General features: G+C 47.7%; 1 pseudogene; it reads right to left on the reverse strand.

The window, feature by feature from the left end:
* Positions 1-663: 663 nt before the first annotated feature.
* On the reverse strand, positions 664-18,931 carry LOC127755333 (ankyrin repeat-containing protein NPR4-like; annotated as a pseudogene).
* Between the last annotated feature and the right edge of the window lie 6,913 nt (positions 18,932-25,844).

The following is a 25,844-nucleotide window of genomic DNA, read 5'->3' on the forward strand; positions in this document are numbered from 1 at the left end:
CTTTTCTTTTTCTCCGATTAATGTGAGAATTTCTAGGCCATGAGAACGAATGTGGAGGCTCCTTTTTTTATTCCTTTAACAATATAATATATATACAAGTTATATTATATTATAGTTATAGTGGAATTATATTACAATTATACTATAGTTAGATTTGAAAGTTTTTCCCTTCAAAAAACTTGCGGCAGTTTTTCAGATAGTCCCGAATTCTATGAATTGGTAGGTGATGTTGCATACTTGCATGAGTTTGTTATCTTTGCATGTTGAGCCTTAGGATTTAGTGAATTTTAACTTTATAGTAAGATAGGATGCGCCTAATCTAACCTACATGTGTGTATGTGAAATGTAATCGTAAATCAATTTTTATGCTGATCATCTATTTATCTTATTTTGACTTGTATGTAATTTCCGACATAACCAGTTTCACAAATAATTAAGTACTCGTTAGGTAATATAATTGGCAGGAAAGTAAAGCATGAGGCAACAAGAATAACATTATTCATTGTTTCATAAGCATTGTTTTGCTGTATCACCAACGCCACATACAGAGTTTGAGAGAATTTTATAAACAATATTACAAATGTAGCAAACCAAAAATAAAACATCAGCTTCTGACTTCAATACTGTAGCATACCAAAATGACAGGAATGTGAACCGTTCAATTCAGACCATGTTAAGGAAATCTGACTTATAAGTCTTACCAAGCCGAAATCTGAGCTTCAAGACAGGCCATTCACCTATCAGCTTGGTAAGAACGGGCAACAGTGCTGGGACAAGGCAAATCACAATGGCCAACCACCGAAGACGAGCAAGTAAAACCGTGTACAAACTGTCGATGGGGGATACTCGTAGACCGGATATAGAGGGTATTGGGGTACTCTGGTATGAGGATCTACGTAATACTACATCAAGCAAACAGAAAACAGGGATTATACTGGTTTAGGCCCCTTGATAGGTAATAGCCCTAATCCAGTTGATATGAGATTATATGACGGAAATCACGGATTACAAAGGGAATAGTGGAACTCGATGATACCGACGAGATCGTAGCCGAATTGGTTCAACTAGATCACTCGGCGACTTGGCTCCTGTAGGCTCCGACTTTGTAAGCTGTGGTGGATGTGTTGGCGGTGAGATTCGAGATGCCTTAGGTCCTCTCGGGGGTCCCTTTTATACCGCTGGTCAGTTAGTCTCCAAGTAGGACTCAGAGACATTGGACCCTACACGATACAGTGACGACCCAGTTCTGTATGAGTAGGACTCCTTCCATCTGTGGACTCCGTGATGAATTTCCTTAACGTATACAGAAAACGTCCGTATACGCGCAGATATACCATATCTATACACGAAGTATATTCGAGGGTAGAGGGTATACCTTACCCGTAACCCTGACAGTAGCCCCCGACTTCTGCTTAAATGAACTCATGTAACTGATCGCGACTTCCGATGTCGAGGTTGTTGTCGTTTTCGCCTGATCGATCTCGGTATGAGAACCGTGGAGACAAAGAGTAATCGACAACACCATGCGAAGTTCAACGGTCATGAGTGAATTTAAATTGAAGTCCGAAAAACTGCCGCGCGTAACGGACCAAGAAATTTCCAGCGGGCATCTCTCTCCTTTCCTTGGAATTCGCACCGTCGGTAGTGCGTCTATTTAAGGAAGTTTTGGGGATCCATTTTGAAGTCCGCCTGTTGCGAAAAACTCTCCAGCCTCCAAGCGTTCCTCGTCTTCTCCGCTCTCGCAAAAACCCTAGCTTGCTCATCTCGGTCCTTTCTCCGGCGACCTCCGGCGGCAATGGATCTCGACAAGTCTACTTCCACCAGTGCGTCGCTGAAGAAGCTGCAGGAAGACGGCGCCCTTCCCGGTCACGGGACCATAGAGAGAAGCAGGAGGTATTGAACCTAGCATGTCCTGGGCCGCATGGGCGCGGTCGAGGACTATATTCTCTGTGGTTTTCTTCCTCCGCCTTCTGAGTTTCTTCTTTTGGTCTTGAATTTCTACGGTCTTTCTTTGCTCCTTTTGAACCCCAATTCCATCGCCTTCCTCAGTATCTTTTCGCATCTTTGTGAGGCCTACATTGGGGTAGAGCCGTTTCTTGTCCTCTTTCGTTTCTACTATGAATTGCGTTGGATGGAATCCAACAGGGTATCTGGATGCGTTGGTTTCCGACTTCGGGATGGCTTGAAGTCGCGCTATATCCCCTTCCAGTGCCCCTCTTCTCGTAGTAAATGGCGGGCGAGGTGGTTCTATCTTCAGATAGAAAACTCGGATCCGGTCTTCGTTGTTCCTGAGGAACAGCCAGACAAGATTTTGTCTTGGACCGCCAAACCCGCCTTAACCCCTTCCCTTCAGTCCTTCATCGATATCATCGATGACCTCCGAATACGAGGGTTGTTGGGGTATGAAGTCACTGCCGACTTCATTGGTAGGCGGATCCAGCTGCTCCAGGCTCGAGCCCACCCAGCCTTTGACTATTCTGGGCCGGAGGACGCGACCCGGGTTTCTCCTCGGGGTATTTTTCTTGTATTTTGGATTCTATTCCTTATGTGCATGTCCTCCTGACTTATCGAATTCTGGTTCTCGATCTATAGGTTTGAACCGTGAAACCGTGGAGCGCCGTGTTGGCCAAGTGATGATCAGCGGCCCGACAACGGCGAGCAACGTCCCTGTCCCCCTTTGCGAGAAGGGGACAGCCGAGCGTGAAGCCGCAATCCACGTGAGTGTAGTCGACGACCCCTTTATATTTTTCTTCCCGAATCGCATAGTGACTTCATATGGTGCAGGCTTTCCCTCTGACTGACGTCATCGGGCCGCTTGTGGACCACCAGGCGACGGCTTCGTTGAAAGAGGGCGTCGCCCAGGAGGCGTCCAACGTTGCTGCTGCTGCTACGACCAGTGGTGGCAATGTTCCGAAGAGGGGGAGTAAGTTTTCCTCCGTGCTCGGTAACCGTCGTAAGGCGCCCACCCCATCGGTAAGCCCCTTTGGTCATTCGTCGCGTAGTCGAAAGATATTGTCCTCACATCGTACTCATTTTACTTAGGCCTCGGATGCCTCTCCCCTGCCTCCGTGACGGCAGAGGCTAGTGACACTTGGCGAGAAGTAAGTAGACGAACTTGAGGTCTTGTTAATCCATCGAACTTTGGTAGCCTGTCTTGATGGCAAACTGCGGCAATCATTCATAGGGCTGTGCGGGCGCAGGCGGCGCAAGACGGGTCTGGAGGAAACTCCAGCATGTCCCTTGCAGCGACTTCGACAGATGTCGTGGTCGCACTGAGGGGCCGTGAGGCGACGCCCAGTGGTCCTGCCGGCGGCCTTGTGCCTGCTTAGGGCCCGCACGCCGACGTCCTCACCTGGGGGGAGCTCCAGATCGAGATGGAGCGTATCCTCCAGGCCGGTGCTCGTGGCATAGGGCGCGAGATCGAGGAGGCGAAGGCAGCGGCGGCGTCGTTGGCTAATGAACACGCCGACAAGTTGGCGCATGACCTGGCGGAGGTCCGCGAGGACCTCCAGAAGATGAAGGAGCTGGTGGCTGGCAACGAGCGGCAGCGGCAGGGGCTCGAGCACTGCATGTTGGAGCTCGAGAACAATTTGTCAGAGATCCGTGGCTCGCTACGGGTTACCTACACCAGCTTGCATCAGCTAGCCGGGGAGTGCGGCGTCACGACCACCATCCCGGCGAATCCCGATGAGTTCTCGCTGACGACTTCACTCGCGGAACTGGCCACGGCGATGGAGGAGATCCCCTCCAAGCATGCGGCCAGGATCGGAGAGGAAACGTCCAACGGGATCTACACCGGGGCATGCCACGTCCTTGCGTGCGTAAGGTTGGCGCACCCTGAACTCAACCTCCAGAGGATCTTGGATCAGGGGGCGACTAACGATGTGCGTAAGGGCGTGATAGAAGAAGTCGGTGATTTGGGGGAGTCTGTTCTCCCCCCTTTTGAAGAGTAGGACTTCAGTTTCCCTGTACTCCTTAATTAGTCATGCTTTGTAAAACTTTTGTTCGCTCCAACTGCCTTTGTGTGTGCATTCATCACCTTAGTTTTCTTTAGCATTTTGATCTCGAGTACTTTGTTGTTTGTAGAGATGTCGATGTTGAGGATGTCCAGCAGCGCGGGCAGCCTGAGTTGCCAGTGATCGTTCCAGCACTTGCGTTCGAGCCGTATGTGCTGCAGGACGACGTAGATCAGAACTTGTCCGTGGAAACGGGCATGGCGACGACTTCCTTAGGTTGGTCCTTTTTGTTTTCATCTCCTTTGCTCTTCTGTCTGGATTGACTTAATTTGCTGTGTTCTCGAGAGAGAAAGGAAGCTTGACTTAGTCGTTTCCATGCTGAGCAGACCTCGAGAGTGTGCTTGCTGACCGAGATCGTCGCATCCAATACTGGAGGACGAAGTTTGAGGTGGCAGAACTCGAGAGGACTATGTTGGAAGTGAAAAAGGACCGGGCCGTGGAAGCACTCCGAGGTCGCGAGGTGTGGTTCAACTCATACCTCCGGAGTTGTTGCACAGCCATGGCCGGAGTCTGCAGGGAACTCCGAGTACCTTGCGGGGATCCCGAGGAGTCGGCGGCCGGATATATCTCGTGGCTGAATGGGGCCTGCGCTCAGCTCGAAGGGATCGGCAAGCGTATCGACGAGGCCCTGAAGCAGGAGTGCCGTCGATCGAGCCGATATGCCGGAGGGCACGTGCTGGCCTGTATACGAGATCATCATCCGTAGCTACACCTCGAGTTCCTCCATGAAGGGTTTGCACGTTCTCGGAGAACTCCCGCAGAGATAGATCTCCTGGCGAAGTCTATGGCGCCGTTTGCGGAGAAAGTTTTCCAGTCGATGGACTAGCGTTGGCCTTCCTTGTAGTCTCTGTATCTTGTGACAAATATCTCAGGGAAGAGTGTAATATGATTTGAATTTTTACGGACTGTAAGAAGTACTTGTGAAATAGAAAAGAAATCTATCTAACTAAGCTTTCTTACTCTAGACGTGGTGTGTACGAGTGTCTTCTCATTTCGCGACTTCGATCGGTCACTTGAGTTATACACTCTCCCTAGCCCCCTAGCCTTGTCATCGGAGAATTCTTCTCGGAAGATAAGGCTCTTGGACCTTTGACCTGCCTTGGTTGAGCAAGTACTGATCCTTGCCCCCAGCCGTGAAGTTGGAAAATCAATTTCCGATTACACGGCTTGGTTAATACACACAGCGAGAACTCTTAGACGACCAGATCTTACATGGTCTTTCGTCTCTACAGGATCCGACAAGGCCTTATCGGCTCTGGGCGTCCCCAGCCGAAGTTCCCTTAGGTTCCTCGGAGGCCTTGTCAAGACGGCGTAAAGGGACATGAGGATAGGTTTCAACGCTAGGTGTCGTCTGGGTAAGGGATTATCGGGAAGTAACACTTTGGTTGTAATCTGTACCTGAAAATAGGCTTTATTGAAGCTGTAAGATGTCTTACAGGTATGGATACTATTGATTTATACATAGAATTTATGTAATTGATCAATGTTCCAAGAATTTGCTAACTCGCGACCATCGCCGTCTGCAATCTTGAATGCGCCTGGCCGCAAGACTTGGGTGATCGTGTACGGTCCTTCCCATTTGGGTGAGAGCTTGTTTCGCCCTGCTTGGCTTTGAACCCATCGGAGGATGTAGTCGCCGATTGAAAGCGTGCGTGCTCAGATGCGCTTCTCGTGGTAACGGCGAAGGGCTTGTTGGTAGCTGGCTGCTCTAACGGTAACTCGTTCTCGATGTTCCTCAAGTAGATTCACATCGTCGTTTTGCTGCTCCTTCTGATCCTCATCGGAGTACTTCTGTACTCGTGTACTCTGATGTTGTAGCTTGGTGGGGAGCATGGCCTCTGAGCCATACACGAGGAAAAAGGGTGTCTCCTGGTTAGACGTTGTCGGTGTGGTACGCACGACCCATAGCACTGATGGGAGTTCTTCGACCCACTTCTTGTCATGTGACATGAGCCTGTCGTAGACACGGGTCTTGATTCCTTGTAGTACTATGCCGTTTGCTCTCTCGACCTGTCCATTGCTCTGAGGGTGAGAAACCGAAGCGAAGCAGATCTTGACTCCCAGCCTGATGCAGTAATCCTGGAAGTCGGCACTGATGAACTAGGAGTCGTTGTCCGTTATGATGCGGTGAGGCAATCCATATCTGCAGAATATCCCTTTGATGAATTTGATGGCGTTGTCGGCCTTGATTTCCCCCGTGGGTGTCGCTTCAATTCACTTAGTGAATTTGTCGATCGCCACGAATAGGAACCTGTAGCCGCCCTGTCCTCGTGGGAATGGTTCGAGTATGTCGAGCCCCCAGCACAAGAACGGCCAAGTAAGAGGGATAGTTTGGAGCGCTTGCGCTGGTAGCTTTGTGTGTTTATTGTGAAATTGACAGGCTTCACACCGCTGAACCATGTCGCAAGCGTCTTTGAGGGCGGTTGGCCAGAAAAACCCTTGTCGAAAAGCTTTTCCGACCAATGTACGACCGGCGGCGTGTGACCCGCAGATCCCTTCATGTATGTCGAGGAGGAGATGTCCGCCGTCGTCGAACGAGACGCATTTGAGAAGTATCCCGTTTGGCGCCTTCTTGTATAGATCGTTGCCGATCATACAGTAGATTTTTGCTTGACATGTTATTTTCTCGGCTTCTGCATCGTCCTCGGGCAACTCTTCGCTGCTTATGAATTTAATGAGTGGGGTCCGCCAGTCATCTGTGGTCTCGATATCGGCAACGGCGTGCTCTGCCTCTGTAGCCCCCGAGCTGATGTCGGGGGGCGACTGGGCTATCTTCGCCGTTTGCATCTTTCGCTGATGGCTTTGTCAGGATGTTCAGAAAGGTGCCGGGTTCGAGTGGCTCTCGTCTGGATGCACACCGTGCTAGATCGTCCGGCTCGATGTTGACCTTGCGGTATACGTGTCGAACCTCGATCCCATCGAATCTTTTTTCCAGCTTCCTGACTTCTGCGAGATACTTGGATAACTCGGGATTAGAGCACTTGTAGTCTTTGTGTACTTGGTTTGCGACTAGTTCGGAATCTCCTTTTACGATCAGTCGCTTGACTCCAAGTGCGGCTGCTGCTCTTATCCCAGCGAGTAGTCCTTCGTATTCGGCAGTGTTGTTGGTCGCCCTGAAGTTGAGGTGAATCGCATGCTTGAACTGATCTCTCGAAGGTGATGTCAAGATGAATCCTGCCCCTGCTCCCTGGCTGTTGAGTGCACTGTCGAATGCCATTGTCAATGTTTCGTTGTCTGTTTGACTGTTTGACCTGTTTTCAGGTATAGTCCAATCGGCTACGAAGTCGGCGAGGACCTGGGACTTGATGGCTGTTCGTGGCACAAAGTGGACGTCAAACTGGCTTAGCTCAACTACCCATTTCGCAATGCGGCCGACAACATCTTTGTTTCTCACGACTTCACCGGGAGGGAAGGAGGAAACAACTGTGACCCTGTGGGCCTGGAAGTAGTGGCGTAGCTTTCTTGACGTCATGATTACTGCATAGAGCAGTTTTTGGATCTGTGGGTATCTTGTCTTCGTGTCGTGGAGAGCTTCGCTGATGTAGTAGACTGGTCTTTGCACCTTCTCTCTCTCGACAACAATGACAGTGTTAACGGAGTATGGCGTGGCGGCGATATAGAGAAATAATTCTTCATTAGGTTGGGGAGCAACAAGTACAGGGGGATTTGACAGGTAGCGCTTGAGTGCGATGAATGCCTCTTCGGCTTCCTGTGTCCATACAAATTTGCCTTGTTTCTTCAGCAGAGCGAAGAAGGGTTGTCCTCGTTCTCCCATCCTAGCGACGAACCTGCTTAGTGCCGCCATGCACCTGGTTAGCTTCTGTACTTCCTTGAGTCTTGTGGGCGACTTCATGTTCTCGATTGCCTTGATCTTCTCGGGGTTTGCTTCTATTCCTCTGCTAGAGACGAGAAACCCGAGCAGCTTGCCCGATGGTACTCCGAACGTGCACTTCTCTGGATTGAGCATGAGGCGATATCGTCGGAGGTTGTCGAACGTTTCCCGCAGATCGTCAATCAATGAGTCGCTTGTCTTGGTCTTGACAACAATGTCATCGACGTAGGCCTCGTCATTGTTCCCAAGCTGATTGCTAAGTGCCCCCTGGACCGTGCGCTGGAAAGTGTTTCCTGCGGTTATCAGTCCGAACGGCATCTTAACGTAGCAGAATACCCCGAACGGCGTGATGAATGCTGTCTTCTCCTCGTCCTCTTTCGCCATGCTGATTTGGTGGTAGCCGGAGTAAGCGTCGAGTAAGCTCAACAACTCACAACCGGCTGTTGAGTCCACCAGTTGGTCTATTCGAGGAAGTGGGAAGTGATCCTTGGGACACGCCTTGTTGAGGTCAGTAAAATCTACACACATTCTCCATTTCCCGTTGGCCTTCCGCACCATGACTGGATTGGCTAGCCACTCTGGATGGAGTACCTCTCTGATGAAACCAGCTTTGAGAAGCTTGTCGAGTTCTTCTCGTATGGCTTGTTTTCAATCTGGTGCAAATCTCCGCAGTTTTTGCTTTACTGGCTTGGCGTCGGGTCGCACCATGAGTTTGTGCTCAATCACCTCCCTGGGGACCCCCGGCATGTCGGACGGCTGCCAAGCGAACACGTCAGCATTGTCGCGGAGGAAGGTGATGAGCGCGAGTTCCTATTTCTCGCCTAGTGATGCCCCGATCTTGACGGTCTTGTCGGGGTTGGCACTGGAGAGTGGAACGATCTTGATTGCGCCGTCTGGTTTCGGCGTCTTGATTGTTTTGCTGACTTTCTTGGGTGGCTCAGCTGTGGCAGGTGGGCTGGGCGTGTGCTCGACCATGTCGAGGCTCCGCTTGTCGCATTGCACCGCCAGCTTAGCGTTCCCTTGAATAGTGATTGTTCCCTTCAGTCCGGGCATCTTGAGCACTTGATACGCGTAGTGAGATGCGGCCATGAACTTCGCAAGTGCAGTTCTTCCAATGATGGCATTGTATGCTGTATCAAATTCAGCGACATCAAAGGTGATCTACTCCGTACGGAAGTTATTTGCTTGGCCGAAAGTCATAGGCAACGTAGTCTTGCCTAATGGTTTGGACGATGATTGAGGAGTGATTCCATGGAAGGGTTGATCGGTTGGCATCAACTCGCTTCGTGGGATCCCCATCGCGTCCAAGGTGCTGGCGAAGAGAAGGTTGATTGAGCTGCCGCCGTCGATGAGAACTCGCGCGACCTTGATATTCCGAATAGTGGGTTCGACTACGATCGAATATCGTCCTGGGATGACAGCAGTCTTGGGGTGGTCTTCTTCTGAGAATTCGATCTTCTGTTCGGACCACTTCATCTTGGGCGCGGCCCCCTGCCACGTCGAACAGACTTCACGTTCCACTTTCTTGTACTCTCGCTTTGAGGAGTATGCCGTGGAACCTTCGAAGATGTGCGAGACATGGAGATCAGAGTCTGGGTATGCTGAGTCCGATTCCTAAGTAGCTACCTCAGCGTCCTTCTCGACTACATGTACTCGCTTGCCTTTTTCCAATGCCATGTGCTTTGCGAGCGACTTTTTGAAGACGAGGCAATCCTCCAGAGAGTGCCTGTTCGACTTGTGTATAGGGCACCATATTTTCTTCATGTCGCTGCTTTGTGGGTCTGGGCGCTTGGGAGGGTCCGCGTATTTTGCCGCGAGAACTTCCGCTTGAGCTTTCCTTTTCGCACTCTTGCGATTTTTCTTCTTGCTTGATTTAGGTGCGTCCTTGGCTGGTTTCTTCTCTCTCCCGGTCTTCGGCTTGTCGTTCTTGCGTCTCAGTGCGTCATCCGCGTGAGCGCATCGATCGACAATCTTGAATAGTCTTCGAGTAGTCGTGATGCGCCTCGTTGCCAACTCCTGGGTAGTATAGCGATCTCTGACACCGGACTTGAAAGCGCGGATTACAGAAGCATCGGTGATTTCGGGGATTGTGTTTCTGCACTCATTAAAGCGCCGAACATAGTCCCTCAAGGATTCACCCGGGGTCTGTGTCAATACGTGTAGGTTGTCTTCGATCGCGTGGTGCTTGTAAGTTCCTTGGAAGTTAGCGACGAACTGCTGCCATAGATTTGCCCACGAAGAAATCGAGTAGGGCGGGAGATGCATCAGCCATGAACGCGTAGAGCCTTTCAATGCAGTTGGCAAATAATTCGCCAACGCGTTGTCGTCTGCTCCGGCAGCGTAGAGTACCGCGGAGTAGACCTGAAGGAATTCTTCTGGGTCGGTACTCCCATCGTACTTCTCTATCGCTCCTGGTCGGAATCTCTCAGGCCATCGGACATCGGGCAGCGAACGATTGAAAGCTCTACACCTGGCGCTGGGGGCGGTGGGTTGTCGGCGATCGTACGTCCTTCGTGGATGTCTATCTGACGATGAGGATGAAGAGGATGATGACGATAACGACGGGTCACTTGGTTCCGGTGTACGATTACGAGGACGCCGTCCAGGTTCTCGAGAATCCTATCGTCGCCCCCCGTTGTTGTCTCGGCGCCGATCTCCATCGTCTTCATCGTTTTGGCGGCGTCCTCGACCAGTATCGCCCGGCATCCGCCGTTCGCGATCGTCGTGATCGCGGCGTGTGGCGGTTATCACGGTCTCGGTCTTCGCTCGAGCGGCCTCCTTGTTCTTTGTTTTCGTGATGTCGTGAAGAGACGCGATGTCGGGAACAGTTCCCGTTGTCTCGTGTGCGTCGTGCTTCTCGGCGGCCATTCAGATGATCACGGAGATCGCCGGTGCCGCGAGGTGGAGGAGTGGCTTGACGAGGCGACCCCCGCTGCTCAGGGAGTTCGCCATTAGCACCGCCAGCTAGCGGCTGTTCCGGGTGCGCTGCAGTAGCGGCCTCCTCGAACGCGTTGCTGAGGTTGGTCACTGATTCCTGTAGCCGTTCTGTCCACCGTGCGAGATCATCGTTCAGAACGGGATCGTAAAGGGTTTCCCTCAGTATTGCGTTGATGGCCCCGATGTGCTGGGCCGGTGTAACCACTTGATTTTCCGCTTCCACATTAGCGCGTGTTGACGTGCTGGTCCCATCGATAGCAAATACATCGCGCGGTGTACTCGTTGATGATGAGCCATAGTCTTTGAGCAAGTGTAGGACTGACGGCTCGTGGGGATCGATGTCGATTACCCCAACGAATCGATCCGAGATCAGCGTCGCTCCTTGTTCCTTGTCTGTATCCCTAAGAGAGATTCGCGACTGCTGGACCTTAGGAGGCGGTGTCTTCATGGCGTTGAGAAAGACCTTGCAGCTTAAGGGGTCGTGATTCTTTGTCTTGTGAATAGGACAATAGACCTCATGAGTTGGAGAAGTACGCTGAATTCCACGCTCCTTGCAAGCACGAATTTCAGCTTGCACGTTGAGAAAAACCCAGCAGGCTTGCAAGGTGTGTTTCCTGGTTTTGTGGATAGGACACCAGGACCTTGTCATCTCGGAAGTTGTCCTTGTCTGCTCGTGATTCTTATTGGAAGGACAAGTTTTGGCCGCACTAGGATCCTTCTCGGGCTCGGATGTCGTCGACGTTCCGTTCTCCGCTTCGACGGGTGGATTCTTCGACATGGAGTCATCCAGGGTTGTAGCCACGGTGTTCTCGCTTCCGATCATTGATGGACCAGCTGAGATCGACACCGTGGTGTAAACCGGGAAGACGAGTTCGCCGACTTGAGTCCACACCAACATTGTTGAAGCAGGAACTCCTTGGTTGAGGCCGGTGTTGACGCTGTTGTCGACGAAGCCTGATGACATAGTAGTAGAACCTTGAGCACCACGAGCCCCTACCTGGCGCGCTACTGTCGACGGGGGATACCCGTAGACCGGATATAGAGGTTATTGGGGTAGGCTGGTACGAGGATCTACGTAATACGACATCAAGCAAACGGAAAACAGAGATTATACTGGTTCAGGCCCCTTGATAGGTAATAGCCCTAATCCAGTTGATATGGGATTATATGACGGAAATCACAGATTACAAAGGGAATAGTGGAACTCGATGATACCGACGAGATCGTAGTCGAATTGGTTCAACTGGATCACTCGGCGACTTGGCTCCTGTAGGCTCCGACTTCGTAAGCTGTGGTGGATGTGTTGGCGGTGAGATTCGATGCTTAGGTCCTCTCGGGGGGTCCCTTTTATACTGCAGATCAGTTGGTCTCCAAGTAGGACTCGGAGACATCGGACCCTACATGATACAGTGATGACCCAGTTCTGTACGAGTAGGACTCCTTCCATCTGGTGGACTCCGTGATGAATTTCCTTAACGTATACAGAAAACGTCCATATACGCGCAGATACACCATATCTATACACGACGTATATCTGAGGGTAGAGGGTATATCTTACCCGTAACCCTGACACAAACCAGTTGCAAATGTTGTGATAGTTGCCATGTATGAAAACCACATGAGCTTCTTAGTAATAAACCTGTAATGAAGCAAAAACTGGAGATCCTCCCACTTGGCTATGATGCATATGAATGCAACAGCAAATGAGGAACATATTGCTAAGGTGTCTGAGATCAAGAAGGACTGAAATGCAACCTTTTTTGCCATAACAGGAAGTCCCTCACTTCCAGCATCAGCACTATATCCTCCAGGCAAGGTGAAAGCTGCTGCAAATGTAATTGTTGCTATAAGGATCGCTACTAATGAAGTGTTGCTTGTGTATCTCTCAGTTAGTGCCTTGACATCCTTCCTTGATTTATTAGTTACTTTTTCCTTTGCTTCCATATGAACATTATGCATAAAGGATGCATCTTGGGGATCAGCTTCCAACATAAGCAAGGACACTTCATTCTGCATGGAAATCCAAATAAAGTCATAAATAATGGAACTAGGATCAATATAGTAGCAGCAGCAGCAACAACAGTAGCAACAATTAAAATAATAAAATCCCCAAAATAATATGAATGTAATATTGTTACATTAATTATAGTTGTCAGCAATAAATTATAAAATTTGACAACAAAACCAATTCTATGATATTAAGGATGCATGCTAGTGTTGAATAATAATTGTATAGGGAAACAATTCAAAGGTCCAAAAAATCTTTTGCACGGTCATGGGATAGTGCCAATGTAATAACATGAAAATGTATAATGATAAAAACCAATAAGATTTTGAACTTCTTAAAACTTTTGCATCATGCATGTTAGATGTTCTGGTTGTCATTACTTATAAACCCTAAGGCAGTAAGGCCCTGTTTGGATCATGGGATTTTCAAATGAACTGTACAAGATTCTTTTAGAATGGTTCCCATGCATTCCTCCAGTTTCATAGGAAATAAAACATCCAACCAAAGCTAAAAGAACAATTCCTTCACTCATTCTTCCTCACTCTATATCTATTTGCCCTGTGTTTTCCTGTTATCGGAATCCCTTATGTTTCACTGTTCGTGTGTTTTGAATTCATTATTTTCCACTTTACGTACTCAACCCTATTTCATCTTTGTCGGTTTATAGTAGAGGCCCATCAAAGATGACTCATAAGTGACAGGTTCTAGTTAACTCCTCTACTGGGTCAAAACTATCGATTATGAGGTTTAATATTGGCTCGACAAACATAATAGTTATCGGTGACAGCGACCAGCTCATAAAGATGACTTTTTACATCACAGACCATTAGTTCGTGACGGAGCCTCTCACCGATACAGATAAGCCCCCCCCCCCCCCCCGGACATAGATGAGGTGTTCCATACTAGTGTCTATATTTATTTTTTTTTCCTAACGGGCCCTGAATTGACAAACAGGAAAAATAATAAACAATGGTCACAAATACACAACTAAATTAATATCAGATGAGCCCCTCAAAGAAACAATTTTGTATCTCCCATCATCTAAACCCCAATTGTCAAAAATGTCATAAAAAGTGCACTACTGTTCGCTATTTTGTATTTTGTTGGGAAGTCTGTCTGAGGGTGTGTAAAATGACTCAAATGCTGTTCTTCTATTCCTGTGCTTTCTCATTCTCATCCTCGCAATTTCTCTCTCTTCCCTGTGGACGAACTCGATATAGCTAGGACTAGCTCGATATAGAATACTAACAATATGATGACATGGGAATTTTGTTCATGATCTACTGGTATAAGCTGGCTTTCCTAAGTCTAAACCAAGTAATTTAGTTGATGCCGTCATCGAAGTTTTTAAAGTTGAATTGCACTTGCACGTATTCAAGAAGATGTACTTGTGAGATCAGAGGGGAATGAAACAAGCATACATACCCAGTTTAACGTCTTAGCGCGACCCGTGACTTTCCATAATTGCCAACTTGGTGGATTACTGTCACGCCCAGAAATTTAGCCCAAATTTCCAGACTATTTTGTGTATTAAATCCCTATCCAGGACCAGCCAGGGTACACAAAACGACAAGTAATAAACAGTTCCAAACGTAAATAAAACGTAAAATACTTACAGAAGAGGCACTTAGTCCTCACATCGAAACAAAAGCAGCAACAGCGGAAAAGGCGATCCCAGCGGGGCTTCAGCTCCACTCCACAGGTAAAACTCAACTGGGGTCTGAGCCTTGGTCTTTTAACTTCGTCTTCAGCTCAGAAGCACTACACTTCTGAAAAAGGAGAACAATAGCAAGGCTGAGTACAACCACCATACTCAGCAAGCCACACCAATGATGCAGACGTGCAAGGGGAGACAAGGACGGCTTGTGGCTATTTGCATAAAGGTGGTTGTAAAGCATTTTATTAAGCAAAATAGTAAAACGGTTGAGTAATTAAGGTAATATTAAATCTCCACTGATCAACGCTACACCACGTTGAACAGGCCCAACCATCCCACTTGAACCAACTAGTGCATTGAGTCGATTTATTAAGGGTGAGACTAATCACGGTGAATCTGGTTGATCGCCCATAACCGTGGGTACGGCTATTCGAATAGTTTTACTCTGGCCAGAGGTGCACAACTGTACCCACAAGACACAATCCACCGGCATGTCACCGTGCCTGCGCAGACACGTCACCATGTCGAGTGATTGTGACAAGACCCTCCGCATAACCCTCCCATAACCATCCACACCACGCTAAGGTTTCACCCCCACCCCTACCCCAGAGGTGGGCAGTCCCCTCATGCGCCGCGGTGAATCCGGCAGCTGGACAACCGGACACCCCGGCCGACCCAACTCCATCACGCCCACCCTCGCCACCGGTGCCTAGGAAAGGGTCGAGCTATACTTCAGATCAGTTACCCACTCCCGTTTGTGGCAAGCGCTGTAAGTCTTCCAGGGTTTCCCATGAACCGGTCCTTAATTGCCATGGATGCGACTCGCAAAACCATACACCCACAGCCCACCATTGAGTCGCGTTTTAGTTGGATAATTACGACCATGAAACATGGCCAGATGTCTCGAGCACGCAGCTCATCAAGATACTAGAATGTCTAATACTGTAATCATCGACTGAGCTAGTGGTAATTAAGCATGGCTAAGCATATAGTTCTAGCTAGGTTAACATAAGTAACACAAGCTAGTCGATTTATGACCTAAGGTTGACAAAGAACAGATATCAAGTAAACATGGCACAAGCGAAAAGAAAGAAAAACCCTGATCCCATGTAATTAGCAAAACATGCATATTTATTTGCAAACGGTAAAACATATGTAAATTGGGATCAACATGCTCAAGGGGAATGTGTGAATTGCATTGCTTCTTCAAACAATCTTCTGAACTGAACTCTGATCCTTGCGACCGCGAACATCCGAAACAACGGATTCTACACGCTAGCACGCAAAACGACGAAAAACTCTAATAAACACCAAGAAAACAGTACATAAAAAGTAAACAAACATGTGGATCTCAATTTTAGCTGAATCTTACAACTTGAATGGCCCAATTCGGAGTTCGTATGAATTAGATATGAATTTTAGAAGTTTTGAGCCATTTAAACGGATTTCTAGAATTATTAATGATTTATTGCGCAATTAATATTTGTTTTTACAAAGGAAATGGGACATCGCTGACGTCAGCAGGGGGCGGCCGGCGCTAACACGCGGGCCCTACGCATCAGCGGCACAAGGGGAGGGGTGCACGGTGGACACGGTCCACCGCGGCCTCGGGCGCATGTCCACCACATGGACGGCCCAGATGGAGGCCCAGCCGATCCGACGGCCTAGACCGACCGTGGCTAGGATCAAGGGGAGGCGGCCAGCCGGCGGTGGCGCGGCGCGGCGCGTGGTGGCGGCGACCCAGCCGGACGGCCACCGGTGGCGGCAGTGCGACGCGGCGGCCGGCGAAGGAGGGATAAAGAGAGGGGAGGGAGGCAGTTCTCACCGTTGGGCATGGCGACAGAGGGAGGCGGCCGGCGGAGCGCGGGATGGATGGGAGGCGGCGGCGTTCCTCGGGGAGGCGACGCGGACGGCGCTCCGGCGACGACCAGCGAAGGTGGAGGAGCGGCCGAGGCAGTCCTCCCGCGAGGCCGAAGGAGGCGACAAAGCGACGCCAGGTGGTCCGGAATGGCGCGCAATGGTAGCCGATGGTGATAGAGGTGGCGGCGGCTTGAGTTGACAGTGGAGTGGAGGTGGAGTTTTGGTGAGGGGTTGGGGAAATGGAGCGGCGGTTGGGCTTGTCCTCACGGTGGTGGAGCTAACAGATGCGGCGGTGTGGTGTGAGGTGGCTGGGAACGGCGGCAATGGTGGTGGTGGCTTGGGTGCACGGTGGGGTGGCGGTTCTAGCGGCGAAATGGAGGAGCGGAGGGGATGCCGGGGTACGGTACGACGCTGCGAAGCCGCCAGTGGCAGTTGCGTGGAGCGGCGGCGGCGGGAGCGGCTGTGGCGGCCGGCTGGAGTGTCGCCGGCGAGCGGCGGAGAGAGGGATCACGGTGGGGAGGTGATTAGGGGGTGTGGCGAGCTCGAGGTGGAGGGAAAATGGGAGAGGGAGCCCCGGGGATGCTTTTTATAGCCTTGGAATGGCGGGATCGAGCCCAGGAGAGGCGGAATCGGCCGGTGTCGTGGGACGCCGACGTGGGCTCGTGGCGGCGGTTCGTCACCGATCTTCGAGGGGCGAGTAGGGGTATCGGTTGAGGAGGTGGAGAGGAACCGGTCCACACGGTTAGATGCGAGCTCGGGAATGGGAGGGCGCCGGATTTGGCGGTGGAGTGGGCGGCGGTTGGCTGGAGGTGGGAGATGACCCCGATAGGTGGGACCCACCTGTCGGCGGTTCAGGGGGGAGGAGGGAGGAGACGGTTGGGGGAGGCAAAGTAGACTTCGGGAGAGAGAGCCGAGCAGGCCGAGGGAAGGGAGGCCGGCCTGTGAAGGAGGAGGGGGAGGAATTTGGGCCGAGCCTGAAAGGGAGGAAGGGGAAAGAAGGAGAATTAAATTTGTTTTCTTGTTATTTAAATGAGTTTAATGAACTTTGTGACTTTAAAATTACTTCTTGAGCTCTGAAAATTCGTGGGAAATTTCAGAGAGTACATTAGGGGCGCAAAGAATATTATAAAATATTCTCGGCCATAATTTTCAAAGGAAATTTTTAATTCCCTCAATAATTCACTTGATTAAATTGATTTAACTTTTATTTAATTTCTAGAAAATGTATTATTAAATGATTTTTAATCCCGAACAAAAATTGGGGCGTTACAATTACCATGGTTGTCAAGCATTGTGACATCAGTGCCTCTATGAGACAACAAAGCAGCCACCATTTTTGGGTTACCCTTATGGACAGCAACACGTAGAGCAGTTTTCCCATGGCTATCTCGCATGCCAGTGAGTTTCCGTAGTTGTGGTGTGCTCAGGATAAACTTAACATACTCTACTTGGTCTGCGGGTACAGCTCCATGAAGGCATGTCCAACCAGTCTTTGTGCAATAGGGAGCATCTGGACAATGGATAAGAATCTCTTGAGCAATGCCAATATGCCCTCGAATTCCGGCAGAAACAAGAAGAGGATCTAGTGGCGGTGTCATTGTCTGATACGATGTACCCTAGAGAAGAATCATGTTCCAGCAATACTCGTAACACGGACCATGCCCCAGAGGGCGGCATAGTGAATAGGAGCACGCATATATTCGTTTTGTTGTTTGGCCAGCCAAGGGCGGTTCTCCATAACCTTTTTAGCAGCGTCTGAAAGTATGTCCAAGGAAACAATATGGTTGTTACAATTACATAGTGTCTGTGTTGTACTGTGTAATTCTAAAAAAAAAGAAATTAACAACGAGAAATACCTCGACCTACAAAATCTCACCTGCATTTCCACTTCTCACGGCAGCATGTAGAGCGTTGAAACCTTTGCATCCTACATCAGAGGAGTCTGGGATAGCCAACAACTTCTCGAAAATGTCAGCAAAATCTCTCATCATCGCAATGAACATGGGTGACTCGTTGTCCTTGTTCACGGCTCGCGACAGCGCCGGCTCTTTAGCTATTAGCTCCAGTGCAAGGTCCTTGTGGCCGCACCGAATAGCATGGTGCAGCGCATTACATCCACTGCCATCTTGCTTCAGAATCACGTCGCCCAAGCCAGATTCACTGCAACATCTGAGTAGTTCTGAAGCCAATGCAGTATGTCCGCTTGTCACGGCGGCGAGTAGTGGCGTCTCCCCGTATGAGTTGACGGCGGCGAGGAGAGACGACTGGTTGATCTCGAGGGCGTCCTTGCAGAATTTCAGGTGACCGTGGATACAGGCTATGTGAAGGCAGTTGCTCCCGTTCTTAGTTGTTCGAAGCAGCACGTCTGCTTCACGGGCAGCCATGTCCTCCTTCAACGTTGTGGAATCACCAGATTTGGCTGCTTCCAGGAGTTGTCTGTCGATATAGATGGCCCGCCCGGCACGGCCTGGCCCAGGCACGGCCCACCAGCCATCGGGCCGGCACGGCCCGATCGGCACTTCGTGCCGGGCCGTGCCGGCCCATGGGCTGCGCCTCCCGCCCAGGAACGGCCACCAGCCGTCGGGCCGTGCCGGGCCGGCCCGAAGGCGCGGGTGGCCCATCGTGCCTTTTTTTATATAAGTCTATTTTCATCCCTCCTCTTTGAGCTGTGACATATATATATGCGAAAATAAGTCTATTTTCCATCCCTCTTCTTTGGGCTGTGGCATATATATAGTGAAGATAAGTCTATTTTCTGACCCTCCTCTTTGGGTTGACATATATATATATAGCTAAATAAGTCTATTTTACATCCCTATTCTTTCGACCATGGCATATAATATGTCTATTTTTACTCCCTATTGTTTATGTGTCGGGCCTAGCCTTCGGCCCATCGTGCTGTGCCGGGCTAGCCCAACGTGCCGGTGGAGAGGCCCAGGCACGGCCCGATGGTTGGGCCGGGCCGGCACGGGCCTGACCCCTGACGGGCCGTGCCGTGCTTGGGCCGAGCCAAAACGTCGTGCCGTGGGCCTGGCCATCGGGCCTCAGGCCTCTTGGCCATCTATATCTGTCAATCGTTTCTACTACATTCTCTGATAGGTTAGTGTCGGTGCCTTATGTTTCCTCCATGGAATTTTACCTCCAATTTTAGAATATTGTGTGCACAGATTATCTGTTTTCCGTTCAATATTTTGGACAAAGTACGGAGTACTCCAACTGGATGACTTAACACTCTGGAAGCCTTCTCTGTTAATTAGGCAAAAAAAACATATTGGATCATGTCAAGAAATTAATAGGACTATAATGTTACTAGTTTTTAGCGAAAATAAAACCCGGGCCTAACGTGTTGATCGACATGCCCAGCTGGGCTAAACTACTTTGTCAGAGAAGAAGAGAAATAACGCGAGCGTTCGACAGAAAATGATTGTGTACGTATTTTGCAACAAAAGAAAGAAGAAAATATCGTGTAATAGTTAAATTACAACATTCTGTGACATCCTTTTGAAATATGTCAACTGTCAGCGTATTTTTGCAAGGATATATATATATATGTGTTCTTTGGTGTGGATTCGAAACTAATTATTCCTCATACATGAAAAATGGAACGATAATTAACACACAATTAATTAAGTATTAAAAAATAGTAATATGATTTTTAAAAGCATTTTTTTTAAAAAAATTCGCAAAACATTCATTTACCAGTCTGGAAAGCATGTGGGTGGAAAATGAGGAACGGGAGGTTGGTAAGCTCAAGAAATGAAAACGACCTAGAAGCATTCATATTAATCATATTTATATTCTGTTTTAAGTTCAATATGTTCAAGGCCGCAGCTCTAATAAAAAGCACTAAATCTCTAGAAAAGATTTTACCCGTTACATAGGAAGGTTTGTAACGGTTTTATTATGCATCGAACACTGTGTCACTACTAGAAAAACGATTTTTTAATGATGTTGGCCTTTTATTTTTCTAGTAGGATATGACTCTCGGAGCCAAATGTCCGCCTACGGAAATGTAAACCGGAGTGTATTTTCATCATCCATCTACGAAAAACAATTTTTCAGGGCACAGACGGACCTCTTAAGTGGCCGGCTGAAAAAAATTGATTTTCGCATGCGGAACGTTATGTGGTCTGCATGCAAAAATCATGCATAAAAAAAATCTAAGTCATCCTTATCTTCTCTTCCACCCCTCCCCACAGCTCATTTCCCCTCTCCACTCTCTCTCTCTCACACGCCCCTCACTCTCTCCTCCCTCCCTCCCTCAAAATCTGACTGGAGGAGAGGAGGGCGACGGTGGTGCGGCGGCTCCCCCTCTCTCCCTCCCTGCTCCTAGATCTGGCCGGAGGAAAGGGAGCGACAACGGCGGCGCGCACTGTAGCGCCTACAGCATCTGGAAAGATTGGATTTGCTGCCTGCGAAAATCATTTTCGCAGGTGGTGCTTTGGTCTGCCTGTAAAATTTAGGTATTTTTACGGGCCTTTAGATACATACGGAAGGTTTGGCCGCCTCGAAAATGTGTTTTTACCGCCAGGAACAACGCTTTTTCAGTAGTGTGTGCATAATGTTTTTTTTCGTCAAATGAACGAGTGGTGAAATTAAGTTAAAGTGACTTAGAAACTGGTCAAAGTTTCGCGTGTAGTTGCTTAAAAGGGTAAGCTACAAAATATTATAGCCCTTAATTTAATGCATGCATGATACGTGGTTAAGGGCTTCTTCAGATTGTAGCCAAAATAAATTTTACCAAATTTTGGTAATTTAAGTAATATTGTCAAGTTTTGGCAAGATTTCTTACGTTTTTCACTAAGAAACTATATTGATACATATATATATATATATGACAACTTTACTTAAAAAATGACATGGTTTGAAATAACATCAATATAAACAACCCCTAAGTTTAGAGGCGGTAATTGTGAGTGCTCACTTTTACTTCTTGTCTTGTTACAGTAAATCTGGACCATATTTATTGTACTACCTAATATAATACTCCCTTCGTTTTACATTATAAGTTATTTAAATTTTTTTTCTGAGTCAAAGATATTTAAGGCTTGACCAAGTTCATAGAAAAAGTTAGCAATATTTATAACACTAAATTAGTTTTACTAAATTTAACATTGAATATATTTTGATAATATGTTTGTTTTGTATTGAAAATGTTAGTGTATTTTTCTACAAATTTGATCAAACTTAAAAAAGTTTTGACTAGGAGAAAATTCAAATGACTTATATCATGAAATGGAGTGAGTACAATAAATATGTACTAGATTATGTCTCATCTTATTCTAAGATACTCTCTCTGTTCCAAAATAAATCAATCTCATACTAAGATATGACATATCATAATACAATAAATATTGTTATATTTTATATGCAGATTTATTATAATAGGATGCGTCAAATTCTAGTGCGAGGTGAGGTTAATTTATTTTTGGTTGACGGAGAGAGTACTGTACAGTCCGTACTAAATCAAAATATAGCCGATGCATCAAGCCAGTTTTTCTTTTTTTTTTTTTTTTGCTCCTGTGCGTCTCAAGGTGCCGGGACCCTGGCTAATCAGTGCCGCCTTGCGGGTGTTGGTTGGGCAAACCGGTACCTAAGAGGTTTTCCATCGGGCACCATTTAGGATTTCTGTACTAGTGTTTGTATCACTCAACGTATATTGTTAGACTAATTGCTTGTCAAATTTATGAAGTTTGAATTTTAAAATGGTGCACGCCGAAGCGAACATATTAACTAAAAGTAGTACGCGTTGCCGTTAGAAAAGAAAAACAGATAGATAACCAAAGAATAAGATTTTATTGCACTCTCACATGTATTTACATTGGTAAAAGAGCTAAATGATTATATAGATTTATCGTTTCTCAACTATTATAAAAATTGAAGATGTTTTTGCCGAGATTTTGGTATGTCAACCTTGTGTTTGAGTTGATTTCTAATTTCATCTTTATCTTTTTTTGTCTGTCTTCTTTTTTTCGCTGCTTTTTTTTTTCGATTCGTTTTTTCATCCGGTTTCTTTTGCTCCCTTTTTTTTCGCTATTTTTTTCATCCGGTTTTTTATCTCATATCATATATGTTGCACGCCGCCGCTGTTTACCAAATCTAGCGCAGTCCCACTTCAATATGTCTCCCATGCATTTTCTGCTCTAATTGATTGCAAAAATTGATTTCCCACACCTCTCTCATTATTTTTTTCTCACAATTTTCCTTTCAATTCGCTTTAATCCATTGGATTTAGTTTTAGTCGCTGATGATAGCTGGCCAGCCTTTAATTTTGCGGATTCGTTCTGTTTCGGAAAAGCGAAAAGAGTAGATCGAGTGAATCAAAACCCCTCGACCAATTTTCAGATATAAAAAAAGATTTGACTAGATTTGATAGGGAGAATCAGCTCCTGCATACGGGCATAGGACTAGGAGGTTAAAGACGGTGGTTGGATGTGTGAATTAGGCCTATAGCTCCACTTGTGGCCTGGATTAGAGAGATAGGACAGTCGGCTGTACGAGCTGGACATGTTGCTCCATTTGTGGGCTAGAATGGAGAGAATCAGGTCGAGCAGAGGGAGGAAAGAATGGGCTTTCGACCCAAACAAAGGAACAATTTTTATTAAGTTTTTTAATTATAATGTATATATAGTGATCCTAACATTTCATTCATCGCTCAGTTCCTAATAGCAGTTGTACCACGGAAAAACGTTTTTACCCGTTGCAATGCACGGGTATTTTTCTAGTAGAAGAAAAAGACAAAGAAACTTATGTTAAAAGGTAGAGCCCATCGGCTGACTAAGAGCTGATTATAAGTCGTAACGGCTATTACTGAAAAATACTAATAATAGAACAAATTAAGAGTAAGACTTTTATACCTGTATTGTTAGCATCTTAAAACTCAATATTAAAAAAGGGGACTACGATAAAAATACTCTAAAATCAGCTTTAAAAATATTTATTATAAACGAGATGAGGACTTACAATACGTAGTGTGTCCGCTCGGGACTACTGTCGAGAGGGCATGGAATTGAAACGCCTTAGCAATGCTTCGCGGCGACGGCAATAAACGAAGAGAGTTTGAGCATGTTGGAATTAATGAATGGGCCTTAGCCCACTCAAAGATTAATTCTTTGGAAAATCACAAAAACCCACCTTATGGGATGGCATGCATGTGGAGTTTAGTACTACCTTACTTATTCTAGGAGAGGGGGACCTCCTTAAAAGGGAGGATGCCCTCCTAGCCACTTGAAGCATGTGTAGTGGAGAGAAGAGGGGAAACACACGCGCTCGCCTCGCCTCGCCTCGCCTCGCCTGGGCTGGGCAGGCGGCGCGCGTGCACGACGTACGCGTCGAATGGTCCGAAAAATTGGCTTCTCACCCTTGCGCAGATGCAGCCTCCTTTTGTAGTTTTGTTTTGCTGCAAATTCGGATTCGTTTTTGTTTTGGAAACGTTCTGAAAAATTCGGTGCGTGCAAACGGCGTGGAGTCCGGATAAGTTACGCGCGACTTATCCGGTTCGGTTACACGCAGTAGAGATCGTGCGGGCACCCTGATCAAGCGACCCTTCTCTATATAAACCGACCTGCCGTCTTCACGGAACACACGCGAAATCAATCTAGGGTTTGCCTCCTACTCTGTACTGCACCGTCGCTCGTAGACTACTCCATCTCGCTCGCCGGCGTGCACCGGCGATCGGGAGAGCAGGTCTCCGGAACCTCTGCCTTCGACGTCCTGCACCGGGAGAAGGCGGCAATAAGGTTTTTGGGAAGCGCTTCGCGCGACTGCTCCCTGTTCATTCGCGACGGCTCGTCTTCCTCTTCGCTCGCGTGTTTCGTGCCTTCGTAGATGCCTGCGAAAAGTTTCGACCAAGCAGCCGGTCTTTCCGTCACCTCGGTACGTGTTCAATATGTTGCGCATATTTGATCTGTTCATATTATACTGTGTAGTTTACATGTGTAGATCTAATGATGCGTTCATGCTAGTTTTCATCTGTAATGTCATGATTTATTTATGGAATAGATTAAATCATTATATGCCTATAATCTCAACAATCCAAAAACCTTATTATAGGCACTGTGATTTTACTATGGCTGGTTTTGCCGATGCACTGAGGCCGGATAAATTCATCGGTGTGCATTTTAAGAGATGGCAGATCAGGGTCACTCTGTGGCTGACAGCTATGAAATGCTTCTGGGTGAGTACTGGCAAACCTGAAGGAGTTCTTACTGCTGAACAGCAGAAGCAATTCGAGGAAGCCACTACTCTCTTTGTGGGATGCATTCTTAGCGTTCTTGGCGATTGTCTGGTCGAGGTGTATATGCATATGACCGACACTAAGGAGTTGTGGGATGCACTGAATACTAAATTCGGTGCTACTGATGCTAGCAATGATCTGTATATCATGGAGCAGTTTCATGACTACAAGATGGCTGACAACTGTTCTGTAGTCGAACAGGCTCATGAGATACAAACCATGGCTAAGGAACTCGAACTCCTTAAGTGTGTCTTACCCGACAAATTTGTGGCCGGGTGCATTATTGCGAAATTACCTCCATCTTGGAGAAGTTTCGGTACTGCACTCAAACACAAGAGACAGGAATACTCCGTTGAGGGGTTAATAGCGTCTCTTGATGTTGAGGAGAAAGCTCGGGAAAAGGATGCCGCGTCTAAGGGCGATGGTGGGCAGTCCAGTGCCAATGTTGTGCACAAGGCCCAGAACAAGAGCAAGGGAAAATACAAAGCTCAGCAGACCATCAACTTCAAGAAGCAGAAGAAGAACAACAACAATCCTAATCAGGATGAGAGGACTTGCTTTGTGTGTGGCCAAGTTGGTCATCTGGCTAGGAAGTGTCCACAGCGCAAGGGGATGAAGGCACCTGCAGGGCAGACTTCTAAGTCTGCTAATGTGACTATTGGCAACACTGGAGATGGAAGCGGGTATGGTAATCTACCTACTGTTTTTTCAGTTAATCAGTCTACTAATTGGTGGGTTGACACTGGGGCCAATGTACATGTTTGTGCTGACATCTCATTGTTTTCTTCTTATCAGGTCGCACGGGGTTCCACCGTCCTAATGGGGAATGGGTCACATGCTTCTGTTCATGGTGTTGGCATGGTAGATCTGAAGTTTACTTCGGGAAAGATCGTGCAGCTGAAGAACGTGCAACATGTCCCTTCTATCGACAGGAATCTTGTTAGTGGCTCCCGTCTGACTAGAGACGGATTTAAGTTGGTTTTTGAGTCTAATAAAGTAGTCGTGTCTAAACATGGATATTTTATTGGTAAAGGTTATGAGTGCGGAGGCCTGTTCCGCTTTTCCCTTTCTGATTTTTGCAATAAGTCTGTGAACCATATTTGTGGCAGTGTGGATGATGAGGCTAATGTTTGGCACTCACGTTTATGTCATATTAATTTTGGCTTGATGTCTCGGCTTTCGAGCATGTGTTTAATTCCTAAGTTTTCCATTGTCAAAGGTTCTAAGTGCCATAGTTGTGTGCAATCGAAGCAACCTCGCAAGCCTCATAAGGCTGCCGAGGAGAGAAACTTGGCACC

The sequence above is a fragment of the Oryza glaberrima genome, chromosome 11 (assembly GCF_000147395.1).
Source record: "Oryza glaberrima chromosome 11, OglaRS2, whole genome shotgun sequence".
Taxonomy (NCBI): Eukaryota; Viridiplantae; Streptophyta; class Magnoliopsida; order Poales; family Poaceae; genus Oryza; species Oryza glaberrima.